The sequence below is a fragment of the Lemur catta genome, chromosome 7 (assembly GCF_020740605.2).
Source record: "Lemur catta isolate mLemCat1 chromosome 7, mLemCat1.pri, whole genome shotgun sequence".
Classification (NCBI taxonomy): Eukaryota; Metazoa; Chordata; class Mammalia; order Primates; family Lemuridae; genus Lemur; species Lemur catta.
The window spans coordinates 52,467,707-52,482,008 of NC_059134.1; positions in this window are offsets into that span (position 1 = coordinate 52,467,707).

A 14,302-nucleotide genomic window follows, 5' to 3' on the forward strand; every position below is an offset into this window, starting at 1 on the left:
AGAGGGATACTATATTGAAAATAAAGGGATTAAGTGTGTGTTTATACACTAAATGTTGAGACAAACAGCCCTCTTTCCTCCAGTGACTTCCAGATATGTTCCAAGCAGGAGTTTGGATATTCATTGTCAGGGAAAGCTGACTAACCTGAAAGGAAAGGCATGAAGTAAAGAAATTAGACAAATAACCCTACAGTTATAATCTACAAGTCACACACATTGGCTCAAAACTTCCAAATAGCTTTTTAGTTCCTGACTCTCAAATATAAACAGATAACCAAAAGTTACAAGCAACTAAAGAATGTAAGAACAAACCAACAGAAAGCAAAAACGATTCTGAATAAACTAAAACTATAAAAAAGAAAACTTTTTATAAGTTCATTTATAGCCTCAAAGGACTAAGAGAAGACATTCAGTCTATTAAACAATAGGATGCTATAAAAAGTTAAATTTAGAAAATGAAAAACTCTTAATAGTTATATGTAGACATTTATAGTTATATAATAATTTTTATTTTATGTAGTAGCATATAGATCTATGGCTCTAGACATAAATATATCATAATAGCAAAGATCAAAATTCAATAAAATGGTTCAAATATACATTTGAAGAAGTACTTCTGAAAGTGGAACAAATAAAATAAAAAGAAGAAAAATAAATGTGAAAATGTATAAGAATTAGAAGACAGATATAGGAGGTCCAGCATCAAATAATAGGAATTTTAGAACCACCACAACCAGAAAAATAAAAGATTAAGAAAATAGGAGACAGAAATTTTAATAAGATACTGTAAGAAAATTTTTATGTCAGGAAAATATTTGCTTCTTGATTTAAAGGGATCACTAAATAACCAGCAAAATAGATCCACACTGTACAACAAATATCATATCATTGTTTTCTCCTGTTGGTACAAACTCCATTTCATGATGCCTAAGCCACTGAACAGCCTAACCAGTCTTTCTGTGCTTGGCCACCTTCAGTCATATCTGCATAGTAACAGCCAGAACAATAATTTTTAGCCTAATTTTTATTTTTTATATATCAGATATATATCTCTACTAAGTGTGATAATTATTCTACTGATCCTTGTTTATTTTTCTCAAATTTTAAGCATAATTGAGGTATAGGTGATACACAAAAATTGCATGTGCTTAGCATAAACATTTTGATGAATTTAGACACATGCATATGCCCATGATACCATCACCACAATCAAGGAACTAAACATATCCACCATCTCCAAAAATTTTCTCCGGGTTTTCTTTTTGTATTTCTATGTGTTTTCTTTATTGCTTGCTTGTGTGTGTGTGTGTGTGTGTGTGTGTATGTGTGTGTGAAGAACATTTAATATGAGATCTATCCTATTAAAATATTTTAAAGTACACAATATCATATCATTAACAATAGACACTATGTTGTACAACAAATATCTAAAGTTTATTAATCTTACCTAACTTAAACTTTATACAGTTTTTAGCTCAAAACTCTCCGGTGGCTTCCCACCACACTTATGTTACACCCAAAGTTCTATCTATGACATACAGCCTCTTGTAATGGTCAAGTCTGCTACTGAACTCTCCAATCTCCTCACATTCCACACTGGGTTCATAGCTGATGGTTGTGAATGCCAAGCTCAGGGTTTTGCCACTTGTTTTTTTTCCCTTGACCTTGAATGATGTTTTTCTTCTCTCTCTCTCTCTCTCTGTGTGTGTGTGTGTGTGTGTGTGTGTGTGTGTGTGTGTGTGTGTGTGTATGTCTTTTCCCATAATTTTATTCAGGTTTCCATGCAATGCAACCTCTATAGCATTTCACTGATATTATGATCTATATTTTACTTCCATCACTCTCTCTTCTTTTTTTTCTGCATTATGCTTCTGCAAAGCACTTTTCATTACCTAAACAAATGAATTTGCTTATTTGTTATATTCTCTATAAAATATAAGCTCCATGCTAGCAGAAACATTGTTTAGTTTATTGATGCAACTGATATCTAGAACTGTGCCTGGCAAAGAGTAGACACTTAATACATTTCTACTGGATTAACAAAATTATATGAATTTTGTCTGCTTTCAAGTAAAAATTTTGTGTTCCCTCAATTCTATTTTTTTTTAAACTTGGCCAAACCAGTGGGGTTTTTGTGTGTGTGTGTGTGTGTGTGTGTGTTGTTGTTGTTGTTATTGTTTTTTTTTTTTTACTTTTAAAATAGGTTCCTGGAGGGGAGTCCAGTATATTCTAACTAGACCTACCACGACTGGTGAGAAAAAACTAAAGCAGACAGTACCAACAGGGGAGCCGGGAGAAGCATGGCCTGAGAAGGTGTCTTTTACCTGTTTCCATACACAGCTCTAGGAACTTGGTAGGATCTCACGGTGAAATGGCTTGTGATGTCCCTGGGAGACTTGGATCCTGGGGACTTGCTTTGTTAAACACCCCAGCTTCCAACATAGCTCAGAATTACTTGAGATTCCTATCTTCTGTATTTGGACAGTGAGAGTATTAGCAGTTTCCAGTGTTCTGGAATATATAGGACACTTATGACCTTCATTCAACTCTGAGGGGAGGAGAAGGGACTCCAGCAGGGCCTGAGGTTGGACTTACTTCTAGCTTAGAGGACTAGGGATTCAAAAAAGATTTGACTTGGAGAAATTAAAATCCTGTAATTGTTTTATTCCTTAACTAGGGAGTAAAGCTCACACTTCCTATATGTGGAACAGTTTACTCATTTAATGTAACAGATATCAAAATAGTCTTGGCTCTACCAGAATTTTATATCTCCACATTCAAAATGCAAAACAGCAAGTATACACTGAGTATGAATGGTTTAGATATTGTGGGAACTATAATAAAATACAAGGTTTATACTCTGTGGGAATAAAACCTATACACCGGAAAATATGCTGTAATTTCTCTATTCTTTGAAGTTGTTGTATGTAAGACAAACAATCAATTTAAAAACAACTTTTCATTAGGGGAAAACAACTACTATAATTACTTTCATTGGGCATACTATTAATAGTTTTAACACATATCCTATACTGAATTTTAGTTGACTGTTTGACAAAGACTCAACACCTTTCTCAGTAGCAACAAAGAAAATAGAAAAATAAAAAAAGAATAAAATAAAATACCTAGGCATATATTTAAAAGAGGTGAAAGACCTCTATAGGGAGAGCTATAAAATACTGAGAAAGGAAATCGCAGAAGATGTAAACAGATGGAAAAACAGATCATGCTCATGGACTGGCAGAATCAATATTGTTAAAATGTCTGTGCTACCCAAAGTGATTTACAGATTCAATGCAATCCCCATTAGAGTACTGATGTCATTTTTTGCAGACCTAGAAAAAATAATGCTGTGTTTCCTATGGAACCAGAAAAGACCATGAATAGCCAAAGCAACCTTAAGCAAAAAGAAAAAATTGGGAGACATCACTTTACTAGACTTCAAGCTATACTAACCAAAACAGCATGGTACTGGCTTGAGACACAGACCAATGAATCAGAACAGAAAACCCAGATACAAAACCATCCTCATATTGCCATCTGATTTTGACAAAACAGACAAAAACATACACTGGGGAAAAGAATCCTTATTCACTAAATGGTGTTGAGAAAATTGGATAGCCACATGTAGAAGACTGATACAGGATCCACACTTCTCACTATTCACAAAAATTAATTCATGATGGATAACAGACTTAAACCTAAGGCATGAAACTATAAGAATTCTAGAAGAAGAGATCAGAAAAACTCTTACAGATATCGGCCTAGGCAAAGAATTTATGAAGAAGATCCCAAAGGCAATCACAGCAACAACAAAAATAAATAAATGGGACCTCATTAAATTAACCATCCTTTGTCTCATTTTCCTACTCTACAAAGTAGAATTATAAGTAGTACCTACCTCAGAGAGTTACAGGAAGATTAAATTATTCATTCCTGGCAAGGCATTTAAAATGACCTCTGGCAAATAGTAAGTTCTCAATGCTACAATCATCATGATCATCATTATCCTTCATGATTTAGTAAGATTGTTGCCTTCTATACAAAACCTTTCTTGACCTTACACATCTGGACATGGTTCATCCTCTTTACCCCAACATTGTGACTAATCTCACAAATCTCTACAATCCCTGAAAGTTCTGTATTAAACATATTAATTCATTCTTCATTCCTCTATGAAATCATGGTCTCATTGATAGCAAGGTCTATGTTTTATTCATCTCTGCATTCCCAGAATCTGACACAGTACGTGTTACATAGTAAAAAATACATGCTTAATGGATTCTTTCACTTATTTTAATCTAGCATTTGTTATTGAACATTACACATATTAAGGCATTAATGTCCCTCAAGACCAAATGGCAGAGGACAAAATCCATCACTATGTACTATTATATGTGTTAATAGCAACAAATCTATTAACTCCATGTTCATCTATTATTTTTATCTCCCAATGATCTTTTTTCTCAGAGCAAGAATTCAATCTGAACATTACTTTTCAAACTTTCAAAATGTTCACAGTGGATTTGATGCTGAATGAGAAGCAAACGTGTCTTCATATTCACAGCCTCTATCAGAGTATCTGGCTTATAGAAAGTACCTTCTAAAAGTTGTTCAAAGAATGAATAACTGAATGAATAAATGTGTGCATGAATGCCATTCTATAGCTGGAAATCAATTCCCTGTTAGAGGCAATGGAGGCTCATTTCTCTATTGAAGAGCCCAGGAGCAATACCTCAACCCTCTCTCTCCCTCCCATAACCATATCATGGTACCTGTGGGTTACTGCATTCTCAGACCTGCAAGTCAAGTTGCAGTACCTACTTTACTCCATTTGGTGCTCATGCTAACCAATGGGGTAAGGGTTAGTGGGAGGAGTAAAGAGCTTAGAAGACAGGTAAAATAACTTTTGGGAGAAGGATGGAAACATAGTTCAAGGCAACTTTCACCCACAATGACAATTATAGCTTGAACTAGAACATAGTAATAGTTCTTATTGAATGTGAAAAGGAAGTGACTTTTCACTTCCCTAATGAAGATATCAAAAGTAGGCAAATGTGAAAAGAGGCAGAAATTAAATGGCTTTTTATACACCTAATCAGAGAGGTTTCTGTCAACTCAATGCATATTATAGGAAATGTCTTTCATTTCAAACATGCTATTAATAATATGTGTTCATCAATTTGATATTCAAATAAACCTTGGGAGGTGGAATGGTACTAACCTAAGTTTTCAGATGTGGTCACTGAAGTTTAGAATTTTGTGTCCCAAAGGTTAATACCTACTAGAAAAGCTTCTCTGGAAAATAAATACCCATCTCAGATTAAATATGGTTGGTTTTCACCTGCTGTCCCCCATATCAATGCCAAATGTTCCATATACCATATTTATAAGGTAGAATATTCTAGATAGAAATGTCAAGGATTTGGGGCCTTCCCAATTATCTCTAATTCCTATAATCATAACTTTAAGATTTTCTGAAATGTAATACAAGGTATAATTTCAGGTTCTCGTGTTCTCACTCTGCTTTTCATCTGTAAGCTGGGGATAACCTTCACAAGCAGCTCTGCCATTAACACTTACATTAACCTTCATCAGTTCCTCTTTCAAATGCAGATCATTTTCCACTTCACCTCTGTCTGTCTTGATCTAAATAAACTTTATTGGTACTTGGTTTATAGCCTTAGGGAATTTGTTTCCTGAAGATACTAGTTTATTGCAATTTTGGAGAAACGAGAGAATATCCCCAGCAAGGATGTCTGGCACATAGGCATGGACAGAGAAAATCACTTCTTGTTCTTAAAGGCTGGTGGCTACTTACATTACCACAGTTGGAGCACTATTCCTGTATCCCAGTACTGTATTTCCCATTGTGTAATATTGTTAATAAATGTATAAGGCGTTATGCTTTTCCTGGTTCTGGATATGACCACACCTTTAGATATCAGCTCATCTGTCATCTCCGAGACCTCTTTCTGACCACCTTGACTGAAGTAGCCCACTTGTCCCTGGTTATTCACTGTCATAGCACTTTATTTACAAGCTCTTATCACAAGCTACAGTTATTTTTACTTGTTGACTTTTTAATCTTTTGCCTCTCCCATGAGAATACAAGATCTATAAAACCAATGCCCACATCTCCATTGTTCATCTTTGTGTCTTGAGAATAAGCACAATGGTAAGTATTTTATCAGAATTTGTTGTCTTGAATATGTACTTTTGAATTGTACTCAGAATTTGTTGTCAAAGTATATTTAACTTTGCAATTTTTTTGTGAAATAGTATGTTAACAATATTGTTAATAATACCTCTTAAACCTAGTGGTCTATAAAACAAAAATTGGTTTTGATTACTGCTAAAATGTAAGTGCCCATGGAAAAGACAATTCCTTAAACTTTCATAGTTATTTATGTTCTTAAATGTGAATTACTTTGTAAATTTTTTTCTAATGATATATATTGATAAATAATAACATTTACTATTCTGTGGCCTTTTGGTCTTCCTGAAGCAATTTGACATGCATTATATCATTTGATTCTTAAGCCCATAGAGGTATATTACAATTACAGACCTTTTGCAGAAGAAAACAACAAAGGCTCAGAAATGGGAATGACTTATCTAAGATTACATATCTGGTAACCAATGCATCCATGATTCCCCTTTCAAATTCCACTATTTCATGCAGAAAGATACTAAGGCCCTCTGGAAAATAGTGAATAAATACCACCAATTTGCAAAGATGGGGAAATGAATTTCACAAATACCAACATACTCAATCCATTCCATAGTTCTGTTCAAAAATAGGTTCCATCTCCCTTTTACAGGTAATGATTCACAGCAGGCCCTATGGTATTATGAACTGATAATAAAAAATGTGCTTATACTATACACTTTCTGTGAGTAAAACTTTATATACTCAAGTGTATGAATCAATCTCACAGAGGGGAAGAAAATTCCTAAGAAAATTCTGCTTTAGCTATTCTGGGTTATTCTCGTGTACAGTTTTAGCTATGAGGTGATTGTGGGCTGGTCAGGCAAGCCAATAACTGTGTTTGATCTTGGGAATGCAAAGATAAGAAAACAAGAGTTCCTGTCTCTGTTAAGATTACATCCAAAAATGAAAGAGACAAAAATATATAAATTATACCCTATAAAAGATACATAGTACAGGTGTATAATCTGTAAAAGAACAATAAGAGACATCTAATTTACTTCAGGGTGTCAGAGGTGGTCTGGCTCAAGATGCCATTAAAGTTCATATGTGAAGAATGTATTTAAGTTAGCCAGATGAAGAGTGAAGGCCCTAAGAGGACAGGCATGGAGGTTTCAAATAACTGAATTGCCTCTACTAGACCTAGAAGACAGTAATCATGGAAGAAGAGGAAAGACAGATGGAGAGGAACCAGGTTATGAAGGGCCCTTCCAAGTCAATGAGTTTTGAATTTTTCCTAACTATACTAGAAAATCACAGAAGAGAGTTGGACACTCAACTTTTAATAAAAGAATATGGGTTCTGACCTTGGTCAATTTATGTAACCTTTCTAAGGCTTCATTTTTTTCATAAATTGGGATTATACTTGGATTTATTTCATTATATTGTTAAAAGCAACTAATAAAATAACACAGAGGATGTTTATATAATAGGATTATATCTATCCCATCATCATAATTATTTTAGCTATTTTATAATAATAGCATGTTATTTTATATTTATTGAAGAGTTTTAACCACATACTCAGCTTTCCCTTCATATTGTATAACTCTTTCAACTTTTTTAATCTTGAGGATGATGGATAAGGGTGTTAAAGAAAAAAAAAATAGCAAGAATGTCACCAGCTTTCTGACATGAGAATAATCAAGGTAGATGGATGAATCAATTACTCACCCATACGCTGTGTCAGATAAGCGATCTGGATTAGAAATCTAACTTTGGGAATCAGTGGAATATGAATTATATTTAAATTGTGGATGAAATTTTCTAAGGAGAGAACGAAGAATGGGAAAAAAGTAGGACCAGAACTGAGTTGAATGGGTGAAGAGGAAATTGTAAGGAGGCAAAGCTAAGAAATAGGAGAAAAAGACAAAAAAAATTATTGTCTGGAGCCATGGAAGCCAAGAGCCATGGAAGCCATGGAAGGCAAGCTCCAAGAAGATGGGAGTGGTCAGCTATGTAAATGATGTAGGATGAAGTTGGAAAAAGTCTACTGGAATCAGCACAAGGTGATTATTGATGACATTAGGAAGTGGAATTTTACAAAAGTGAGGGCAGAAGCACATTGGAGAAAGCAAACAGGGAAAGGGGCAGGGATACAAATGGAGGCGGCACATTCAGAAATGTCATTGGAAAATCTTGGTTGTGCAGAAGATTAAGAGTAGGGTAGTTGTTGAAGAGGGTTCTCAGAGAGGAAGAGAAGGCTTTATTAAGAAGGCTCATACTGGAATATTTTAAATATTTTATTATTTAATATTTTTCACACTAAAATCTTAATAGGACTTACTTGTGACAAACACAGCGACAGCACACAGATGAGAAAGGCAAAGCTGGTCATCTCCCCTCTATCTGCTGTCCACCCTCAACCACCCACACAGATATACAAACTGACTTTATCAGAAGGATATACTTATTTTCATTCAATCACACAGACACGTGTAAGCATATATACACACAGAGAAGATATTATAATGTGTTTTGTTTTTAACTTAAATGAAATCATACCTCATATATTTGGTTCCATTTTTTTGAATGACAATATATGATCTGTACAAATCAGTAGATACAAAATTTCTCTTTTTCTAATTTGTTTATAACAATACTTAAACATGTATTTTTATTTTATATATTAACTACCATACCTCATATTCAGATTTTTCTTTTTGTAAATGCTGTTTTTGTTGTTGTTGCCTCCTTTCCACATTGCTGCCTTCTCTGTCCATAAAACTCCCACTGTCAGCTTTGCAGTTTTTGTTCACAATTGGATGTGTATCCTTTCGTACTTGTCTTTACCCTCAAATAATCTCATGTACCTTTTTGCCTATTGTAATAGGTCCATGTCTTTTCTGTATAAAATCCTACATACCTTCCAATAATCAAGCAGGACATGATGGCCTTAGTAACACGTTTTTTTCCTCAAGAGATACCCATCTTCACTTTCATCTCTAGCTGGCTAAGACCAGAATTAAAAAAAAAAAAAAAAGAAGAAGAAGGTCCATATATCTTTAATAAATAAATATGTAGAGTCAAAAATCATAATTCAAATTAATATTCCTAAAAAATTTCTATCTGAAGATCTTCAAAATGCTTTAAGTTTGCTAATTAAGCCTCTCCATGCCAACCAGTTTAACTAAGAAACAAATAGTAACCTCACAGAGGGATCATTTCATTTAACTCAAGTGTTTTCCCCTGGAGTAGAAATAAAATAGCTATGTGATAACCTAGAGTAACACTGAACTGCATCTTAAGATGGAAAATGAATGGTTCTATTAGGGCCAAATGGATCTGCCAAGGGAGTTTATACAGAATGTGTTTTAGATTTAGAATTTGCATAGCACACTAGTTCTTATGGCTATTAATACACTATTATGAAGCTGAATGCTTGGTGTTTTAAAGTGCCTCCTGATCATAAATTAGTCAACACATAAAATACTTTTGAAGTAACATCCCAATTTTCCAGTTGAGATCTTTGCATCCCGTGGTGATTAAATGAGTCTCATCAGGTGTTTTAAGTTCTGCACTTCCCTCCCCTGCCACTTTCTTTACAAGGGCACATGTACTTTGGAGTATCAGCTATATTTCATGAACTGAATTACACAGATGTTTTGCTCATGTGATCCATATTTATGTCTTATGAGAGGTAAGTGTGATTTCTTCCATTTTAGAGGCAAGGAAACTAAGGCTTAGAGAATTTCTAAAAGGATATCAGAATGGCTATGTGTCAAAGCTAGCATTGCAAACCCCATCTTTGGGATGTGAACACTTACAGCCTTTCTCTTAGGCCACATTTTACTCTCAGGACCAGTCATGAGGCATGGTTCAGGAACCTGGGGTCAGTACATATCAGTAATGTTTACATATTAACAGAAACAAATTTGAAACACATTTTAAGTACTGTGCATTTGAAATTCAGCCAGAAATACTGGGACTTAGCTATGCCTTTGGAAATATGGTAGATTACACAGCTATCCATTCTCTCACCTGTAACAAGATTATAAACCATGTTTATACAACCTTGTCAAATGTTACATTTATTTTATATTTCATTAAAGCTCTATAGAATATGGATTATTACTCCTAACTTACACACACAAAAATATGGAATATAGAACTCAAATGTGATTGTTAGCTGTAAGTAATGGTCCACTTGAGGTTACCAAACATAGATTTACAAGTGTATCTCAATTTATATATAAAATTAATATAACAATAAAGTGAGATCTTATGTGATCTTCTTTAGCCATGTTCATTTGTATAGGGATATACCCAGAATAGGCTGAGAGATGGATGGAATCAGTTTTGTAGTTATGACAGGCAATATGATGGAACAGGAGATGGGCCAAGAAGTTGAGCATATATTTAAGGGAGTGATAAGAATGCTGGGTCATGTAATTTAGGCTGGGAATGGAGGAGATGACAAGTGAGGAAGATGACAGACATTGAAGAAGCAAATGAGGCAAGTAACTGTCAATAAGGATAGGGCTCAAAAACACAATATCAAGTTAGAAAAGGGGTTGTGAACATAGGTACAATTTGATTCCATTCATGTCAATTAAAATAAAACTGTATATACTTATAAATATGTTATATAGATATATAATATAAATATATATAATATAGATTGATATGCATATGTGTATACATATTAAATACACATATATGTATATCTATACTATATGTACGTGTATACATCTATATATGTGTATACATATTTGTGTGTATACATATATTTGTACATCTATATACACACATATACAAAATGAGAAAGATGGAAAAATGTACATGAGCTTCAATTGCCTCTGAAGAAGGAAAAATTCTTTAACTTTCGTAATATTTGTAATGATTTATTTTTCTATAAAATACAATAGCATAGTGCCTAATAAGGTCAACTTAGGATCTAGACTGACTGAGTTCAAAATCCTTGCCATTTTTTACCCTTAGGCAAATTACTTAACCTCTCTGTGCCTATATCCTTTTTCTTAAAGTACTCTGTGCTTCAGTTGCCTATTTGTCTAAAATAGGGGTTGTTGTGGACTGAATTGTGCCCCCCCCAAAAAAAACTTATATGTTGAAGTCCTAACCCCCAACATGATGGTATTTGGAGATGAGGTATTTAGGAGATAATATGAGGTCATGAAGGTGGGTCCTTCATGATGGGATTAGTATCCTTATAAGAACAGACACCAGAGAGCTTGCTCTCTCTCTCCCTCTCTCTCTCTCTTTGCCATGTGAGGACACATGGGAAAGCAGCCATTTTCAAGCCAGCAAAAAGACCCTCATCAGAAGCCAAGCATACTGACACCTTGATCTCAGACTTTCAGCCTCCAGAATTGTGAGAAAATAAATTTCTGTTGTTTAAGACACCAGTCTATGGTATTTTGCTACAGCATTCTAAGCTAAGACAAAGATCATAAAAGTATAAAAGTATCTTGCCCATGAACATATTAAAACACTTTGAACACTGGCATAAAGGTGCTTCATTAGCAGTAGCTATGACTTCAAATGACCTGAAGTCATAAGGTAAAATGCCTGAGTAATGAGTACATGGATGTTTGCAATAATACCTTTAGCTTCCTGTAACATTTGTGTATTTAATATTTTTTATGCTAAAAGAATACAAAAAATATAAATCTGGCAGTAATATGGATTTGTGATGGACGATGTTAAGATAGGGTAACAAGTTAGGAGTCTATTTTACTAATTCTGCCAAGCTATTAATATCATTGGAATTCAGAAGACACGGAGAAGGAGGACGAGATTCAAGGAATACTTTGCATATAAAAATGACAGGGAGAGAACAAAGGGAAGCATGATATCTGGATTCCAGACCCCTGAGAAGAGAGTGATGTCATTACCTGAAACACAGGTCTTTTTCACAATAGACATCTTCAAGGAAGATGATATATTTTGCTTTTGACCATTTTCATTCTGAGCTCATGACTCTCAATGAGCAGAAACAATTACTACATCCTATAATTCCAGTTTTGCTATGTGACTTTGTGCCACCACAAATGCAGAATATAGAAGTACACTTGAGTGATGCTTCCACTAGTGGGACAGAAACACATGGTTAAAAGGGATGAGAGCTCATGGTAAGTTTTGGAGGATGGGAAAGTTTTACAAGGAGATGAAGCTCTAAACAACCCAAAAGGAAGTGATATTCTCAACACAGGTGCAAACCGTTAAAGCCACTGCTGCAGAGATGGCTGTTAGTCTAAATTTGTCACCTAAGTTTTCCAAGATCATGGCAAAAGACAGCCCTTGAGTAGCATCTATCAAGCAAATTTCATGAATACACTAGGGCGAATTGTTGCCCAATTGTGTACTTTATTTAAATGAAAAATAATTATAGGGGAAAATGGTTTATATTTCTTTAAATGCTTTTAAATTTTTCAAGTTGTAATAGTAACTAGAACATTTTAAGTTTGCAAAAGTAATCATAAAGATTTGCTTGGTTATCCAGAGTTTAGAATTATTAGTTGTGTAATGGAAGAGCAAGGAATTAAAAAAATTCGGACTAGTTAAGGTATAGTGGAAGTAAAGCCATCAGAGAAGTGTTCTTCTGTGCTTTGGCCAAAGCCATTTCTTAGTGTATAATTTTGAGGAATTCGGCATCTGAGTTTGAGAAATACTTGGGAGAAAGGAGCTATAACCCTTAATAAAGAAGAAAATAATAATGACACCTCTATGAATTAATTTATCTTCAGAAATTTTAATATGTTCCAAATATTTAGGAACATGAACACATGTGTTGTAAATTACTTAGAATCTTGAACCTTTGACTACCAATTCTACCATCTTTCAGATTGTTGTTTTATTTGAAAAAGAAAAACAACAAAGTAATGAAAGTCTGATTTGGTCATTATTTATTATTCTGGCATAAAAATCATTGTGTGGTTATTTTTCATTATTAAAATTCCATCAAAAATAATCTTTTACATACTAGTATTTCAGAGATGGAAACATAAACATTTTACTGACTTTCCCCTCTTGTTATATTACACTATATAAAAACCTAAAATGTGTTACCACACATATCAGGGAATTCTGACCTAATTTCCGAGGTTTACAGTTTTATTTTTTATACCTTTTCTTCAGTTAGCTAAGTTGACAATTAAAATTAAATATATGTATGTATACTTATTTAATGGCATTGATATCCCATGAATTTTACTCCTCACTGGAAACAAGACTGACCTGGTGTTTATACCAGAAGAGACAACCATTGCCTGTGATGGCTTCAATGATGTAAGATTTGCACTATTGCCTCCCAAGTTCCCAACTGAAATGCTCAAAATTCCTATTAGTTTTAATATACCAATAAAATTGTGTATGGCTTTTCACTTAATAAAGCATTTATACATATATTAACTTACTTGAACCCCAAAAAGTAATACTGTAAAAGATTGTGATTTCCCTCATCAGACTCACAATAAGTAAGGAATTAAACCCAAGTCAGCTCAAAAACACATGTAATAAACCAGAGAACCAGGATTCAAAACTAACTAGTTAATACTGAAACCAGGACACAGACCTTCATCTTATCTCTTCAGATTCTGTATAATTTATACCTCAGGAAACTTTTTCAGAGGAAGTCATTATGGTTAATAACCTTATGTAACGAACCCATACAACTGTCTGAGGAAAAACAAACTTTAAGTAAGTTTGAAAAACTTAAATAAATTCTTAGCAATAAAGAGAGCATTTAGTAAACTAAATTATCTTTCTAGAAATGCATCATACTAATTAAAACAACAATAAAATAAAATTTCACACGTTATGTCAGAAGATAATTTTAAGAAAAATAGTCAATGTCATTGAGATTGTAGTGAACCTAGAATGCCAGTGTATTCTTGAAAGAATTGTCTACTGGCAAAACAGTTTTGAAAAGCAATTGGTAATATTTGTGTTTTTACAAAATCTTCAAATATATCCTGTAAGTGTAATGCAAAAATAGGAAAAGTCTGTGTTCGTGAAGAGGCTCTGCTAGTTTCGGTGGTTAGAAATGTAATCACAGCATTCAAAAATGAAGAAGTAATAAATTAAATTATTATTTCTAGTCTATGAAATAATATGCTTTTACTTAAATGA